Source organism: Aplidium turbinatum, chromosome 8 (genome assembly GCF_918807975.1).
Source record: "Aplidium turbinatum chromosome 8, kaAplTurb1.1, whole genome shotgun sequence".
NCBI lineage: Eukaryota > Metazoa > Chordata > Ascidiacea > Aplousobranchia > Polyclinidae > Aplidium > Aplidium turbinatum.
In genome coordinates, this window is record NC_137479.1 from 16,390,678 (window position 1) to 16,407,270 (window position 16,593).

Sequence of the window (16,593 nt, forward strand, 5' to 3'; positions counted from 1 at the left end):
TATGTAAATTAAACTGCGATTGATGTTCACTTCTGGAATGCCTAGAAGATCCCTTCTTAGAGCTACGCCGGGAGCCCACCTCTGATCGATATTCAGCTAAAATTACCTCTACGTTGTTCAGCCCTCAACTGAGCGTCTTTGAGTGCGAACTCAGCAGCTCTCGCTTCGGCTCTCGCGGCAGCCTCAGCAGCTCTCGCTTCGGCCTCAGCTCTCGCGGCAGCCTCTGCTCGTACGGCCTCAGCAGCTCTCGCGTCGGCCTCAGCTCTCGCGGCAGCCTCTGCTCGTGCGGCCTCAGCTCTGACGGCAGCCTCAGCTCGTATGGCCTCAGCTCTCGCCATGGCCTCAGCAGCCCTTGCTTCGGCCTCAGCTTGGATCTGGAGCTCCTCTCGTCTTAGCTGTAGGTTAATTTGTGCAACTATCCGAGACGAACTCTTAGACATCCTAGTGCTTACATTTGAGGCGCTATCCTCAGGATGTATGTCAGCATCCAACATATCTGTGAACTCACTTACTTTTTGTTCGAAGTTATTTTTCAACGAGTTAAATTCGGGATCTACCCTATCACGAAGTTCTGCCAAAATTGCAGAGTTAAAAATTTTACTTAAAAGAGCATGGAAATGCCGTAAATCCTTTTCCAAAGTAGATAAGTGAGATCGAAAAATTAACAGTTCCTGCTTATCACTCAAAGAACCTAGGGCTACAGAAAGTTCCCCAATTTGAGTCAAAATATCCCGTCTAAGATGCCGGGCATCTCGAACTGACTTAGCCTCATCGTTACCGGGTCCCTCCCCAGAATGGCCTGCCCGACCGCAAAGAACATCATCAGGCTTAAACTCAGTCGAGTCTACGGCGGTCGAGTCCTTGTCGCCACCGAGTGTAGATATATTAAATGTTGGGGCTAAATTAACAATTAAAAAAATTAAGTTACACAAACACACAAAATTATTACAGTAGTTATAAAAAACTTAACTGCAATGACCGTAAAAAATACAAAAAGAATTTAAAACAATGAAAACTATCAATACTACAAAAAAGTGCTCAATGCTAAGCAAAAAAGCAAAGCAGAGCAAATTAAATCAAATATAGTTATTAAAGAATTTAAATGCACAATACCGTAGTTGTTGGGGTATATACTGTATATGAAGTCCTAAAGTTCCACAAAACTTGCTTGGATACTTCCACTTGAATCTTCAAGCACAGATCGATTGTCTTTAATCTTTTTTCTTGCCAATGAATGTCAATGTTGTTTTCCTTCAGAACCAACAAAGAAACGCCTTTAATTTTTAGCTTGAAGTTCTTCAGTACCAACTGAGAAGAAATGTCTTTAATTTTCTTTTGCTTCTGCACCAAACACTAGACAGAGTAACGTCTTTTATTCTTTATGTGCTTCTAGTGCTTCTTGGCCTACCAGCTAACAAGTCACGTCTTTATTTTTTATAGTCACAGCGGTAAACCATAATCTCTTCGTGGGAAAATTGTAACATAAGATTCCCGAATCCGTTCGTCTGTATGTAATGACCGAAAAACAAACACTCTTTTGAAACGTCTTTTCAAAAAGTGTATTCCTGTAAAATTAGCCCGCGGCTATCGAAAATGGGACGCAACACCGTACGCCTCTAAAAACTGTCACTACAATACAAACTACTTAGATAAAGACGGAATTTTTGTCCAGCTAGCAAGCACTAAGCAAACAGTTAAATGTGCGACTAATTCTCAAGCAACCATTTCACGAATGACCAGAATAGATAGCAATATCTCAAACTCACGTACGCAGTACTGTGACGCAATAGTGAAAGACATTGTCACGCAATTCAAACAGGTGTTCAAAGCTGGTGATCTAATGTTTCATGTTTAAACAGGTTTGACACAAGTCTGAACGATGGTGCAATTTTGGCTCATTTTTAGGAAAAATTCCATGACGTAATACGCTAAGATTCAGTAGACCTGAACGGTTTTTATATGACGTTTGATTAGGTGAACAATTGTCTGGAACAATAGTAGGCTAATGTTGGTATTTTTTAGAAAACTTTAACATTCAGTGACGATTAGAAATGCTTCGCGACCCACCTGAAATAGCTTCGCGACCCACCGGTTGGGAAGCACTGATTTAGAACGTGTTATTCACATAGGGGAAGGTGGGGTAAGTTGAGCAGGTTTTTATAAACACGCGTTTCTTGAAAATGTGTCAGGCGTCAGAGAATATTTTTGTCATGGATGTTAAAGGTATGCTCATTGGCCCTGCTTCAAAGCAAAGATATTTTTCTTGTCTCTTATATTTCATCTGATCTGAGTAGTTTTGTAAAAGTTGCTCAACTTACCCCACCCTTTTTTTATTGGGGTAAGTTGAGCAACAGCATAGGGTAAGTTGAGCAACAATGAATTAAGGCGTTGATTGCTTACATTAATAAGAAATCAAGACAACTTCAATTTCTTAAGTTGCAGAGTTAGTATTAATACATGTTTTTATTGCAACTGAGCCATTGATTTACCACTCAGAATATGTTTTTGGTCTTCGTGTCTATTGTAGGGAGGAGGTGGTTGTCCCAGTTTTCAATATATCACCATATAAACTATTTAAATGTTAGGCTATTGTGAGGATTTTGGGGAAAATCTCTTGCAGACCAATCACGTAATGCTGTAGTAGGCCTACGACTTAAACGGTCCGTACACAGCCTTGTCTAGAGGCTGTAGTTGATGCGATGTGTGGGGTGGTATGGTTAGCAAAACCATACCGCTAGCTCTGCATAGCTCTACTGACTGAAGTCACATTATCGGCAGCGACAGCATTCTTCACTCGATTCATGTAACGAGTCAGCGTCATTCGTTTAATACCATGATCAATAAAAGCAGCGTTTACGGATTTTCCATTTATAACATTAATTATCTGCTGCACTCCTCAGCACAGCATCTTGAATGTTTCCCTGTTTGTTTTTCTTTGGTATATACGTGGCATTGTATTTAACTGACCAAGCAATATATTTGAAAAGGTAACCTGTACATCAATTCATTCAATTGTAGCTTTAACATGAAAAGGAAAGAAAAAACAAGATAATTAGCTGGCTTGACCTGATCAGCTGTCTTATGTTATTTACTGGGGTAAATTGAGCAACTGCTCAACTTACCCTAAGAGCAATTGCTCAACTTACCCCATCTCCACCATTTTTAAAAAAAGTTAATTTTTTCAAAGACTGCTAGAAAACTATATTGCATTATTGGCTACAAGCCGAGGCAGATGTAACGTCTACCTCAATTGCAAAACGAATTTTATCTATCTCTACTAATAATTCAATACACAAAAATTTCCGCCGCTGCCAAATATTTACTCTTAAGCACCTAAACTCAAAAACAAAGCTTCCAGTTGTTTAGATCGATATAGTGGCTTAAAAGGCATTATGGGTAAAATAACTTGATGGCGGAAAAATTCGTTTTAGCTTTTCCGTTTTCCCGGAACTAGGGGTTGCTCAACTTATCCCATTGCTCAACTCACCCCACCTTCCCTTATGTTTGTTGATCGTCCTCTTCAAAATATTACACATTTCTTGCGACACTCCACAAGCCAAGTTTTACAGAGCCTATGCTCAGAATGCACCAAATCAAGTGTAGGCTATTTTTTCTGAAAGAGACCCCTCGCTGTTGTATTCGCCTTTGACACCCCCGGTGATGTAAACTGATCTAATCGTGGGCTTTTCCTTCGCGGCATTATTGTGTTCCTTTGTGTTATTGATGTCGTGAAAATCTAGAGGCGTTCAGTCCCTGTTAGTTTCGCTATAAGTCAAGTGTGTCATGATTAGGAATTTGAAACGCTAGCTGGGTATTTGGTTTGGTTTTTGAAACTTTATCCTGGGACTGACAAAGCCTTGATACGTTATTCCTAGTAGTTTCGCATACTTGTTGAGGCTCTTGACGCAGGGCCGGTTAGCCTACCGAGATTGACAGAGTGAAGTTTTCCGATTGTTGCCGGGGAATTCTTCCATCCATTAGGTGCCGCTGAATGGAGAGCAGTCCTGAAATGCGTTGCTTAAGCGCACACCCCGAAAGTCGAACCAGCGCCGCGTGATCTTGAGCCGGACGCGGAACCACTGAGCTAACGGGACGAACATTTGTGTGCTTCATAGGAACTTGGAACACTAACTAATAATTTGAGCGCATTCTTGCAATCGGTAGTTTGATGCATACACACGTAGTTTTACATCTCTTTAGTGTTGTGAATCTGCTGCATGCCACTGTGCGTTTGTGTGTCGTGATTAAGTGCATCACTTGGAGCATTTCAATCACACTGGGTTTTTGCATTGGTTTTTGACGACCCGTCCAGCGTTGAATTTCAGTAGCCTATTATAATTTTTTCCGTCATTAAGTCGTAGCATCTTTTGTGTCAGTTCACCAAGCTTTGTTTGCAGTTATGGTAGCCTACCAGTTCAGTTGTGGTGTCCAGGGCCCACAAGAGGGAGGACAACCGGTGCATTGCACCGGGGCCCGGTGAGTTCAAGGGGGCCCGACAAAATGTCTAAATTCACGCGATAAAAAGATTGATTTCAACGATTTTGCATAAAATATTGTTTTTATATTAGTTCCCCCTTATGGGTAAACTAGTCTATGCTCTTTCTTAAAATTACAGAATTTTTAATTTTTTGAGTTTAGGGGGGCCCCGACAAAATGTTTAAATTTGCGTGCTCAGGTCGATTTTGCATAAAATATTGTTTTTTATATTATTTTTGTATATTGATTGGGCCCCCTCACGGGTAGGCTATGGCCTTTTTTAGAACAAAGGTACCTGCAGCTAATAAGGCCCGCTAATTTTCAAACCTCAATATTTTTCTAAATAGGCTACTGCATAGTTTTGAACGAAACTTGGAATACGGATACTTTGGGTCTATCTAAGCAACATACCTATCTGTGAAACAAGTTTCTAAGTAAAAGGAGTTGTGAAATATTAAAAAAATAAAAAATCTCAAGCGGGCCTTATTAGATGCATGTGTTGACAGAAGTAAAAGGAGTTGTGAAATATTAAAAAAATAAAAAAATCTCAAGCGGGCCTTATTAGATGCATGTGTTGTGAATAAGGCCCGGTTTGAATTTGCACCAAAAGTGATAGAAAAGGTGTGATTTACAAAAGTGATTTTCACAATAACAACACCACAAACAACTTCTAATCGGCAACACAGGCACAGAACTCAGGGATATCTAAAGAAGGGGATACGAAGGCTTTTATTACGTCTGACAATAGAAGGGCTTTTGTTTATCGTAAATAATCTGTGTTTATCGTAAAATGACAATTGGCACCGATAGTAGTTTAATAAATATTGTTATGATAACTTGCATTGCGCTATTAGCATCAGGCCTGGATATTCACAACATGCTCATGGTTGCTTGTTAATTCAACTACCCATATACTTGCTTTACATCTAGCCTACTGCAAACGCTTTGTTAAAAAAAACAGCTTACTGGTAACTTTTTAACTGTCTTTGTAAACAAATATTCTTTAAATATGATCTACGTAACATTTGCTAACTGATTACTGTAGCTCATTGTACCAGCTGCACTACAAAACTTTCTACGATTTTAAAAAGAACCACATGTTTAAAGCACTACAAACTACCGCCCTGGTAGTGTCACGAGAATAAGGCAATCGCTGCGAGCCTTCATATCCCCTTCTCTAGATATCCCTGACAGAACTAATAAGTAAATACACAGACAACTATTCCCTCCTACCCCCATGCTCCATTTTTTTCAAAGCGACATGGTGTTTTTAGATGTGGTAGGGATACTAAAGTATTTTGATACTGAAATTATGATATTTCCATTGCAATAACAAATTGGATTAATGGTGTAACAAGATTTTTTTTGGGTTGCTCAAGTCTTTAACCCTCACTTTCTTAACCAGGGGTGCACAACGGTACAATTTTCCTACCCCATGTGCCAATGAGCCTTATTACCAACATTAGCCTAGTCGTGATCATCATTATCAGTCTTGCTTTAATTAGAAAAAAAGTTCAAATTTATTGGTTTTTACTGCATCAGCATGCACATATCTTTCACATAAAATGCAACAAAACAGAAGTCAAAGCGGTTTGTTAACTGCAGAGCAGTCTAAAATATGTGAAAATTAATAAAACCAGCACTCAATTTCAGTCCCCCCAAACTTCAAATTTTCGTAACTCAAAAAGTTGTAAACTTTAGGCTGTGAAACTTTACCAGTCAGTCTCAATTCACCATAGCAGCAACCAGAGATTTCACTTTTGTTTAAAAGATTTGTAACAACGGAGATCCCGGGGGTGGGCCTTATTAGCTGCATATGCCTAACAAAATTTTTTTTTTTTTTGCGTTCAGGGGGCCAATAAAATGTTTAAATTTGCATGTTAAGGTCAATTTTGCATAAAATGTTTTTTATATTTTGAAGTTGGTGTTCCAGACGGTTGTTCGCCTGGTCAAACGTCATGTAAAAACCGTTCGGGTCTACTGAATATTACGTCATGGAAATTCCTAAAACATGAGCCAAAATTGCACCATCGTCCGTAAGACCTGTGTCAAACCGGTTTAAACCTGTTTCAGTTTGAAACCTGTTTGGACATGAAATGTTGCGTCGCGCTACTGCTGGCGTGCCTTTGAGTTATCACAAAATTTTCTGATTCATTCTCGAAGTTGTTTGTTGGAAGTCGGTCGCACATTTAACTGGTTTATTTGGTGCTTGCTAGCTGGACAAATTCTCCGTCTTTTATCCAAGTAATCTGTATCGTAGTGACAGTTTTAGAGGTGTATCGCGTTGCACCCCATTTCGATAGCCGCGGGCTAATTTTACAGAAATACACTGTTTGAAAAGAAGTTCAAGTGTGTGTTTCTTCGGTCATTATATACAGACGAACGGATTCGGGAACTTTATGTTAAAATTTTCCCACGAAGAGATTATGGTTTAGCGCTGTGACCATAAAAAATAAAAGACGAGTTCTTGTCAGTTGGTAGGTCAAGAAGAAATTAAAGCAAGAAAAATAAAAGACAAGTTCTTGTCAGTTGGTAGGTCAAGAAGAAATTAAAGCAAGAAAAAATAAAAGACGAGTTCTTGTTAGCTGGTGGGCCAAGAAGCACTTGAAGGCATAAAAATAAACGACGTGTTTGTTGTCAGCTAGTGCAGAAGAACTAATTAGAAGTACAAGAAATAATAAAAGAAGATTTGTTGGTTGGTAGTCTACACTCTTACAGAAGCAAAGAAAAGTAAAGACATTTCTTCTCAGTTTGGTACTGAAGAAAAATAACTTTGACATTCATTGGCAAGAAAGAAGATTAAAGACAATCCATCTGTGCTTGTAGATTCAAGTGGAAGAATCCAAGCAAGTTTGTGGACTTTAGGACTTCATACTCGTACAGCTACGGTATCGTGCATTTAAATTCTTTTTTGTATTTTTACTGTCTTTGCAGTTAAGTTTTTTATAACTACTGTAGCCTAATAATTTTGTGTGTTTATGTAACTTATTTTTTTAATTGTTAAATTTAGCCCCAACATTTAATATGTCTACACTCGGTGGCGACAAGGACTCGACCGCCGTAGACTCGACTGAGTTTAAGCCTGATGATGTTCTTTGCGGTCGGGCAGGCCATTCTGGGGAGGGACCTATTAACGATGAGGCTAAGTTAGTTCGAGAGGCCCGGCATCTTAGACGGGATATTTTGACTCAAATTGGGAAACTTTCTGTAGCCCTAGGTTCTTTGAGTGATAAGCAGGAACTGTTAATTTTTAGATCTAAGTTATCTACTTTAGAAGAGTAATTACGGCATTTCCATGCTCTTTTGACTAAAATCTTTAACTCTGCGATCTTGGCAGAACTTCGTGATAGGGTAGACCCCGAATTTAACTCGTTAAAAAATAACTTTGAACAAAAAGAAAGTGAGTTCTCAGATATGTTGGATGCTGACATACATCCTGAGGATAGCGCCTCAAATGTAAGCACTAGGATGTCTATGACTTCGTCTCGGATAGTGGCACAAATTAACCTGCAGCTAAGACGAGAGGAGCTCCAGATACAAGCTGAGGCCGAAGCGAGAGCTGCTGAGGCTGCCGCGAGAGCTGAGGCCATTCGAGCTGAGGCTGCCGCGAAAGCTGAGGCCGAAGCGAGAGCTGCTGAGGCCATTCGAGCTGAGGCTGCCGCGAGAGCTGAGGCCGAAGCGAGAGCTGCTGAGGCCATTCGAGCTGAGGCTGCCGCGAGAGCTGAGGCCGAAGCGAGAGCAGCTGAGGCCGCCGCGAGAGCCGAAGCGAGAGCTGCTGAGTTCGCACTCAAAGACGCTCAGTTGAGGGCTGAACAACGTAAAGAGGTAGTTTTAGCTGAATATCGATCAGAGGTGGGCTCTCGGCGTAGCTCTAAGAAGGGCTCTTCTAGGCATTCCAGAAATGAACATCAATCGCAGTTTAATTTACATAACCTTTTCCAAACGCCCGTTCAACCTGTGAGTGGACCAGGGCAATCCACACGTTTTCCAGCTGTTTCAGGAGGTCTCGGGGCCGCGGCTAAGGGTCTTCCGAATGCTGTAGAGCCAAGGTCTGCGAATTACAACCGAACTCCTCCCCCAGAGCGTACAGGTCACGGGGCCGCCATTAGTAGTAATGCTTTGCCCCCTTCACAGTTTTCTGCGCCGCTAGTTTTTGATCGCCCAGCTACACGTAATTTGGGTGGTTGTGAGAGGCGTATTGCGTCTCCTGATTTTAACGTGTGTGAGGATCGTGGTCGGGCTGTGCATGTGACTGAGCCCACTCAACCCCTTAAGGGATATAGCTTGTCTTCTCCGCTAAATCGAGTTCTCAACAGCAGGATTGCTTTTTTGAATACCAAAATAGTAGGACGTTTTTCGATAAGGCGGCCTTGATTGGTTACGATGGTAATAATATGCCATTTATCTTCTTTAAAAATCGTGTTACGGCCTTAATGGCAGCTTCGCCCTTTAAGGGGACTCGTTTGACTTTGTTACAAGCAGCTTGTGTTAGAACAGCTGCGCAAACGATTGCTAATTTGGTTTCTGACACTCCTGGCTTGTCAGAGGAAGACAGGATAGAAATGTCGTTAGCTCGCTTGTCCCAACGTTTTGGAGTTCGTGGAGGTCTTTTTGCAGAAACGGAAGTTAGAAAGTATCGCTATGGTAGCAAATTGACTTCGACCTCTTCCAGTGATCTGAAAGAGTTTAAAGATGAATTATCGCAGTGTTTGCTTTACGCGCAAGCTTATGGTCAGCGTGACAAATTGGAAGGACGTTTTGTTTTGGATTTGGCTAAGCGACTCCCGTTTGACGCTAAGCAGCGTTATCTTGACTTTTTAGGTGATCAGTATGGTGGCACTAATGAGCCTACTTTTCAGAGTTTGTTCGATTTTGTTGTACGAGAGGAAACGCGTAAGTCGACTGATTTTAGCATTATGCTAATGGGCGATTCTGGTGAGTCGCAGCATTTTAAAAAGTTTGGCAAAGGAAAATTGCCTTCATGTCCGGTTAGGCAGACGTCCGTAAAACCCCATGATGATGTGATGTCAGGGAGTTCGCAGTACTCGACTGCTGTTGGCGCACCGCGCGGTGGTGAAGCCAGACGTAAAAACCTACCGGCATGCATTTGTTGTTCGTCACGTGGTCAAGTTGAATATCATTTTTTGTCTAATTGTAAAGAATTTTTGCGCTTGACACCTAAAGATCGGAGAGATGTCATTGTGAAAGCTGGCAAATGCTTGAATTGTTTGCGCCAGCATATGGTTAGGGATTGCGTTCATGCAAATAACTGTCGTAAGTGTGGGCCTAACAACGATAGGAAACACTATTTTCTTCTGCATGATTTTTATGTGACGTCACATGATTCTCTGGATTCTGTTGGGAAAGATGATGCTCGTGCCAGAGTTCCTGTGCGTAATGTTAAGATTGGAAATGTTAAAGCAGCCTTTAACCGCGTTACTGCTGCTCGTGTTTTGAATCCAATGACTGGCAAATCGAAGTTGGTGTATTGTCAGCATGATCCTGGTTCGCAGTTGACGTTTGTTTCGAGTGACTTGGTGTGTGAACTTGATCTTAAACCTTACAATAAAGCGTCGTTTAAAATGGATACCCTGGCTGGTCAGAAAGCTACTTGTGCTGACCTTGTTAAACTCAACATCCAGTCGTTAGAGACAGATGAACTGTTTTGTGATATAACCTCGGTGGTTAACCCAGCTTGGGCTGATGATGTTAAAACTTTACCGCATAAACAAGATTTAAATGGTTTCCGTCATTTTCATGACGTGAATATGTTTCATTTGAATGATTGTAGTACTGTAGATGTACTGATTGGCAACGACAACGCTTATTTGATGTGTGCAAAAAAAGAGCGTGTTGGTGAAAATCGTAGTGAACCGCATGCTTTACTCACTCCTCTCGGTTGGTTGGCTTGTGGTGGTAAGTCACCCTTAGAGGAAAGCGTTGCTAAAGTGTGCAGAGTGCAGACGTCTTCAGAGTCGGATGTCATCTCTGGCTTTCAGCGTAAAATTGAGTCTCGTGATATGGAAATAGCAGACCTGAATAAAGTCATTCAGGATTTGACGTTGCAAAATGAAACCTGTGAATTGTCTCGCAATGATAAGTTGGCTAGAGAACTTGTTGAACCGAATATTGAGTTGAAAGATGGTCGATTTGAGATACCTGTTCCGTTGAAGGAAGATATTGATCTACCTAACAATTTTGTGTTGGCGTCAGATAGAGTTGCTGCTTTAAGGAAGAAAGCTTTAAAACAACCTGAACTTCGTGATTTCCTTACTGACACCATGAAAGATCTTAAATCAAATGGCTATATTGAGCGTACTGGTGAAGCAGGAAATGTCAAGGGATTTGAATGGTATTTACCGTACTTTGTTACGTCACAATTAAAAAGCGCATTGTTTACGATGGCAAGTCTGAATTCCGAGGAACTTGTGTTAATGATGTAATGTTTTCGGGTCCTGACTTGTTAAACCCTCTGGTAGATGTCTTGGCTAGATTTCGGCTTGGTAGATTTGGTCTCATGGCTGATGTGACTAAATGCTTCTTTCAAAAGAAGTTACCCGAGTTGATAGAATCCGCTGAATTTCACAACGCCCTGAGACAGAGAGAGATAAACTGGGAATTTATACCTCCGTATGCTCCGGCGCAAGGTGGCGCCTGGGAGGCAATGGTTAAACAATTTAAAATTGCATTTTTTCACATTTTGGACTCTTCAATTCGTAAGCCCAATTTTATTGAACTGCTTACGTACACAGGCAGTGCCGTTCGGATCGTGAACGAACGCCCTTTGGTACCTTTGAGTGACGACCCTAGGGATTTTACTGTCATCACCCCTGCCTCACTTTTAACCCCATACTTAGACCCATACTGTGCTGTTGGGCAACCACATGATCGTGACCAATTAAGAAGGGATTATCGGTTCAATTTGTCACTTTCTCAGCAGTTTTGGAGTAAATGGATCGATTTTTACTTGCCAGGTCTTCAGGGCCGGAAAAAATGGCTAAAAATGGCCGAGAATTTGGAGCCTGGTCAACTTGTAGTGGTAGGTTCTCTCCAGGACATTGGTAAACGTGGGAAGTATCAACTTGGGAGGGTGCATGAGGTAGTTCCACAAATTAGGAAAGGGAAGCCTGTGGTTCGTAGAGCTAAAGTTGCCGTCTGCAACTATGATGAGAGTACGGGGAAAGTGAAAGTAGACTATGTGTTGAGGGATATTTCGTGCCTCGCCCCCGTAAAGAACACCTAAGTGTTAGGGTTTGAGCCTGGTTTTGTCTGCGGTGGCCAACACTTGTCTGAGCCCAGAACAGTCGGTTATTATCGCAATCATTGTATATAGCATCATTTTTGCGTGTACCTAATGCCTATGGTACCAATTTCATGTATCGTCGTGTTCTTATTGCTGTTCATTCTTTGCATGCCCTTTGTATTTGCGTATTAACTTAAACGTGAGTGATTCAAACAATTTGTGTATCATGTGTTTTTATTCATTGGCTCACAATTGTCGTCAATTCTTTTTTAGTTATGCCATGTCAGACTGTCATAACTAGGGGTCGCTATGTTCCAGACGGTTGTTCGCCTGGTCAAACGTCATGTAAAAACCGTTCGGGTCTACTGAATATTACGTCATGGAAATTCCTAAAACATGAGCCAAAATTGCACCATCGTCCGTAAGACCTGTGTCAAACCGGTTTAAACCTGTTTCAGTTTGAAACCTGTTTGGACATGAAATGTTGCGTCGCGCTACTGCTGGCGTGCCTTTGAGTTATCACAAAATTTTCTGATTCATTCTCGAAGTTGTTTGTTGGAAGTCGGTCGCACATTTAACTGGTTTATTTGGTGCTTGCTAGCTGGACAAATTCTCCGTCTTTTATCCAAGTAATCTGTATCGTAGTGACAGTTTTAGAGGTGTATCGCGTTGCACCCCATTTCGATAGCCGCGGGCTAATTTTACAGAAATACACTGTTTGAAAAGAAGTTCAAGTGTGTGTTTCTTCGGTCATTATATACAGACGAACGGATTCCGGAACTTTATGTTAAAATTTTCCCACGAAGAGATTATGGTTTACCGCTGTGACCAGTTGGTAACGTATTTCTTATATGAAGTTGGTATTTCTTAATGTCATGAACAATAGCAATGCCATCATCCTAAGTTTTCTCCCCTATAGTCTCTGCAGATTTCAAGGTCAGAAATGGTATTGTATGTTAATGTAAAGCTGTATGCACACACCCAGTAAACATTGATTGTTGGGGCAACATTGACAAGAAGTTGGCCGCAACATTGGCAAGATGCAGACGCCAACATTGGCAAGATGTTTTATGCACCATTTGGATGCATCTGGCCAGCGTTGGCGTCTGCATCTTGCCACCGTTGGCTTCTGCATCTTGCCAACATTGGATTATGCATCTTGCCAACGCTGGTTTCTGCATCTTGCCAACATTGGCTTCTGCATCTTGCCAACGGTGGCAAAATGTTTTATGCACCATTTGGATGCATCTGGCCAGCGTTGGCGTCTGCATCTTGCCAACGCTGGCTTCTGCATCTTGCCAACGTTGGCTTCTGCATCTAGCCAACATTGGCTTCTGCATCTTGCCAACGTTGGCAAAATGTTTTATGCACCATTTGGATGCATCTGGCCAGCGTTGGCGTATGCATCTTGCCACCGTTGGCGTCTGCATCTAGCCAACGTCGACTTCTGCATCTAGCCAACGTTGGCTTCTGTATCTTGCCAACGTTGGCAAAATGTTTTATGCACCATTTTGCTTCATCTTGCCAACGTTGGCATCTGTATCTGGCCAACGTTGGCAAGATGGCTTGTGCACCATTTTGCTTCATCTGGCGCCTAAATTCTGGTTGACTTTTATGCACCATGATGCTGCTTTATCTGATCTATTGACTATTGTGATGCCCGCGCTTTGACCAAGGTTGGCCATGCGAAGCAAGCTGGTGCATAAAACATCTGAACAGCATTGGCATCTACATTTGCCAAACGTCTCTGTACTTAAACCTCGCTCATCACCAAAAGTTTATTGTTGAACCTAGCTAATCCTTGGGCGAAAGAACAGCAGCAACACGGATTTATAAGCAACACTTCTCCTTTTGTGTCAAAGCAAAGTAACAGCCGAGCTTCGTATATTTTCACATTTATTAGAAACAAGCCACATCAAATCGTATTGATAGATGGAGATTCATTGCACATCAGCAGCTTTTTCTTGTGTATCTTTATCATTGTGAATTCCTGCCAATGAAACAAAAATATTTAATTCAAGAGGGCTGTTTGGCAACAGTGTAGGAATCATAGGCGTAGCCAGGGGGGCAAAAGGGGTCATGCCCCCCCAAATTTTCAAACTTTGGATTCCGAAGTTGAGCCCTTTGTTGAAAATGCAATAACGTTTGTAGAAATTTATATTGTTTTCCAAGACATCTGGCTATTAACACCCCCAAGGACTTGTTTTAGACACACAGAAAGACACCAATAAATTTTCCAAATCGTAAATCGCCCAAAATTTACGCGATTTACATTTCTTTGAACTAATTTGTGGAAGCAATTTCAGAATGGCTTACTCTGTTGGGCTTTTGTGTAGTTATTGAGTTTTTGTTTAGCTGTGTTTTTGGTGTTCTCTAATTTAGCCGCAGTTTTTGCCAGCTCGTGTGTAAGAGCTATCTTTAATAAGTTAATAGCTGTTTATCTGCTAATAAATTTCATACAAATATTACCCTAAAAGTGTTTTCAGAAAGCGCTATAATCCATTATTTGAGTGTAATTTTTCAAAAATTTTCCGGGGGAGCATGCCCCCGGACCCCCTTAGAATACGCGTGCCTTCGGCACGCTCTAACCCCGCTACCAGTTTTATTGCTTCAACCCACCAGGATACGCCACTGCACATCAAGTGGCGATGGCTTTAAATCAAACACTTTGTTGTTCTCTTCAATTCATCAAATATTTGGCCCCCCCCAAAACATTTTTCTGGCTACGCCACTGTGTAGGATTTTGATCAGTTGTCGTTCAGGATACTACGAAGTTAATTGACAATCTGCAATATCAATGTAATATCCCTCTCTCCAACGTGCGTGACAAAAAACTTATCATTCGATTCTGCGCCACGCAGAGCAATAATCAAGTTCCAATACATTCTAATTGCGTGTACAGTAGTTATTCAACAACTAAAGCAACACATGCGCTGTTGTCTTTCAAACATATAACAAGCTCACCAAAAGTTAGTTTTTGCCGTTTTCAGCCACCTTGCCTGTCTTTCCAATTTCGAAATCACTCTGAAACTCTTCATCAATTTGCTGCACGGCAGCAGCTTTGTCGTGCGCCATCACCATGTCTAATCATGAAAGTAAAAAAAGAAGTGTTAAATCAGTATATAAATGCCGACATAGCCTACTAACCACCATGTTCGTTGTTCACATCAATGCGAATACACCACTAAAACATTTTCATACATTACTCAATACTCTTCACAATTACATCATACATCAAAAGAACAAAATGGCATAGTTATGACATAATCATTTAGTCGTAGTAAAAACATTTATCCGTACTCACCAAGAACAATCTCTTTCAGATTCTTTTTTAAACAATCAAACGAGTGCTTAGACTTCACGACGTTTTTTTTTTCTTTCTTTTTTCTCGACATGACTTGAACTGTGTTGTGTTCGATAATAATAGTTGGTAATAAGTCCACTGATACAATCGCTTGCATTTTTGCCAACAGCTTGACTTAAATTTGCCACCTGCAAAATGTAAATCGTTGTTACAGAAATTTTCGACTGTTACAAATGACAGCCAACGTTTAAAGTTTATTTTGGGATTCCAGTCGTCTGTTTTGTTGCGTATGTAGGTCGCAGTGTAGGCTACTGTAGGCTATGTTGTCGAAATGGGCGCAAAATAAAACATGTTATTATTATTATTATTCAGTTGACGGCAATGAAAGCTACATTTGCAAATACTCTACAACCATCACAGACCTATCCACACGACATAAAAATACAAACACATTCAAGCAGTCAGGCAAACACTGCCGGAGCAGCAAAATCAAAGATTGAGCAGAACCCTACACATGTTGTGGGACATCACAAGCTCTGCTACTTTGCTGATATCTTCTTAGCACTCATCTAGAAGCACTGGCACTAAATTTGTCACGAGAATATTTCATATGAAAGTTTTCCATTGGTCATTGAGTTTTATAACTTTCTCTAAATTGAGTTTTATAACTTTCTTTAAATTGTGTAAACGTAGCCTAGTGACAAAAACGACTTTACACAATTATTTCAGGTTCAATGAATAAAAGACATTCACTTACCAGGTTTTCATAAACATTGTCGTAAGTCATTCCTATAGTTTCATTTTGATCATTTCTAAAACTTCTTTCGGCCGTAATAGGCCTATCTCAATTGAATTCGATTTTTTATATTTTCGATGCAAGAAGCGAAAATTCCTCTTAGCGCTGTTCACATAAGCATTGTGCTTTCGGCTTTCCACGTAATTGTGTATTGCGCACAACCGCCATGCTTGAACAGTCGAAGTGAATCGAGTGACGTCATAATCCCTTTAGCAAAGGATTAAGTCATGGCCTTTGTCTTCCTTCATCAAAACAAACCAAGTTCTTCTGCTAACTTGCATCTCCTCACGTTGATATAACACATCGCCGCATTCTAAAGCTTTGTTGCCTCTTTCACTTCAACGCGTCATATTGCCCAGTCAAAGTTTAAGTAGTGACGTCATAATGGAGTTTTCACAACAATTATTGTGCCTGCAGTATTGTTCTATGCACCGCGAGAGGAGAAAAAACGATTCGCCGGATCGTTGAAAGTAAAAGTAGCGATCGTTTTGTGAAATCTCGCTTCAAGAAATTGAGGAGAGATTTCGACGCAACATGACTGCTCCTGAAGCTGGCCTATTGTGCAAGCTTTGCTACATTTAAAGTAAAGACGCCCCTTTGTTGGCGACACGAGAATCTCACCCACGTGGTCAAAATCAGACAGTGAGCGAGACTGCTCTCAGAACAAAATCAACAAGTGATACTGCATCAATCGATTTTTTTTTACATTGATTCAGCGTCTGCAGACAGGTCAGCAGCGCGGCGGCAGTGCAGCCGCAACTCAATGATTACATG

At 41.0% G+C, this 16,593-nt stretch overlaps 1 long non-coding RNA gene across 1 annotated transcript; it reads right to left on the minus strand.

The window, feature by feature from the left end:
* Positions 1 to 13,613: 13,613 nt before the first annotated feature.
* Positions 13,614 to 15,845, minus strand: LOC145776321 (uncharacterized). The gene is made up of 4 exons (XR_014290202.1): positions 15,781 to 15,845; positions 15,024 to 15,211; positions 14,684 to 14,802; positions 13,614 to 13,709 (listed from the first exon to the last, which is right to left on the minus strand). It is a non-coding gene; the product is annotated as an uncharacterized LOC145776321 (long non-coding RNA).
* Between the last annotated feature and the right edge of the window lie 748 nt (positions 15,846 to 16,593).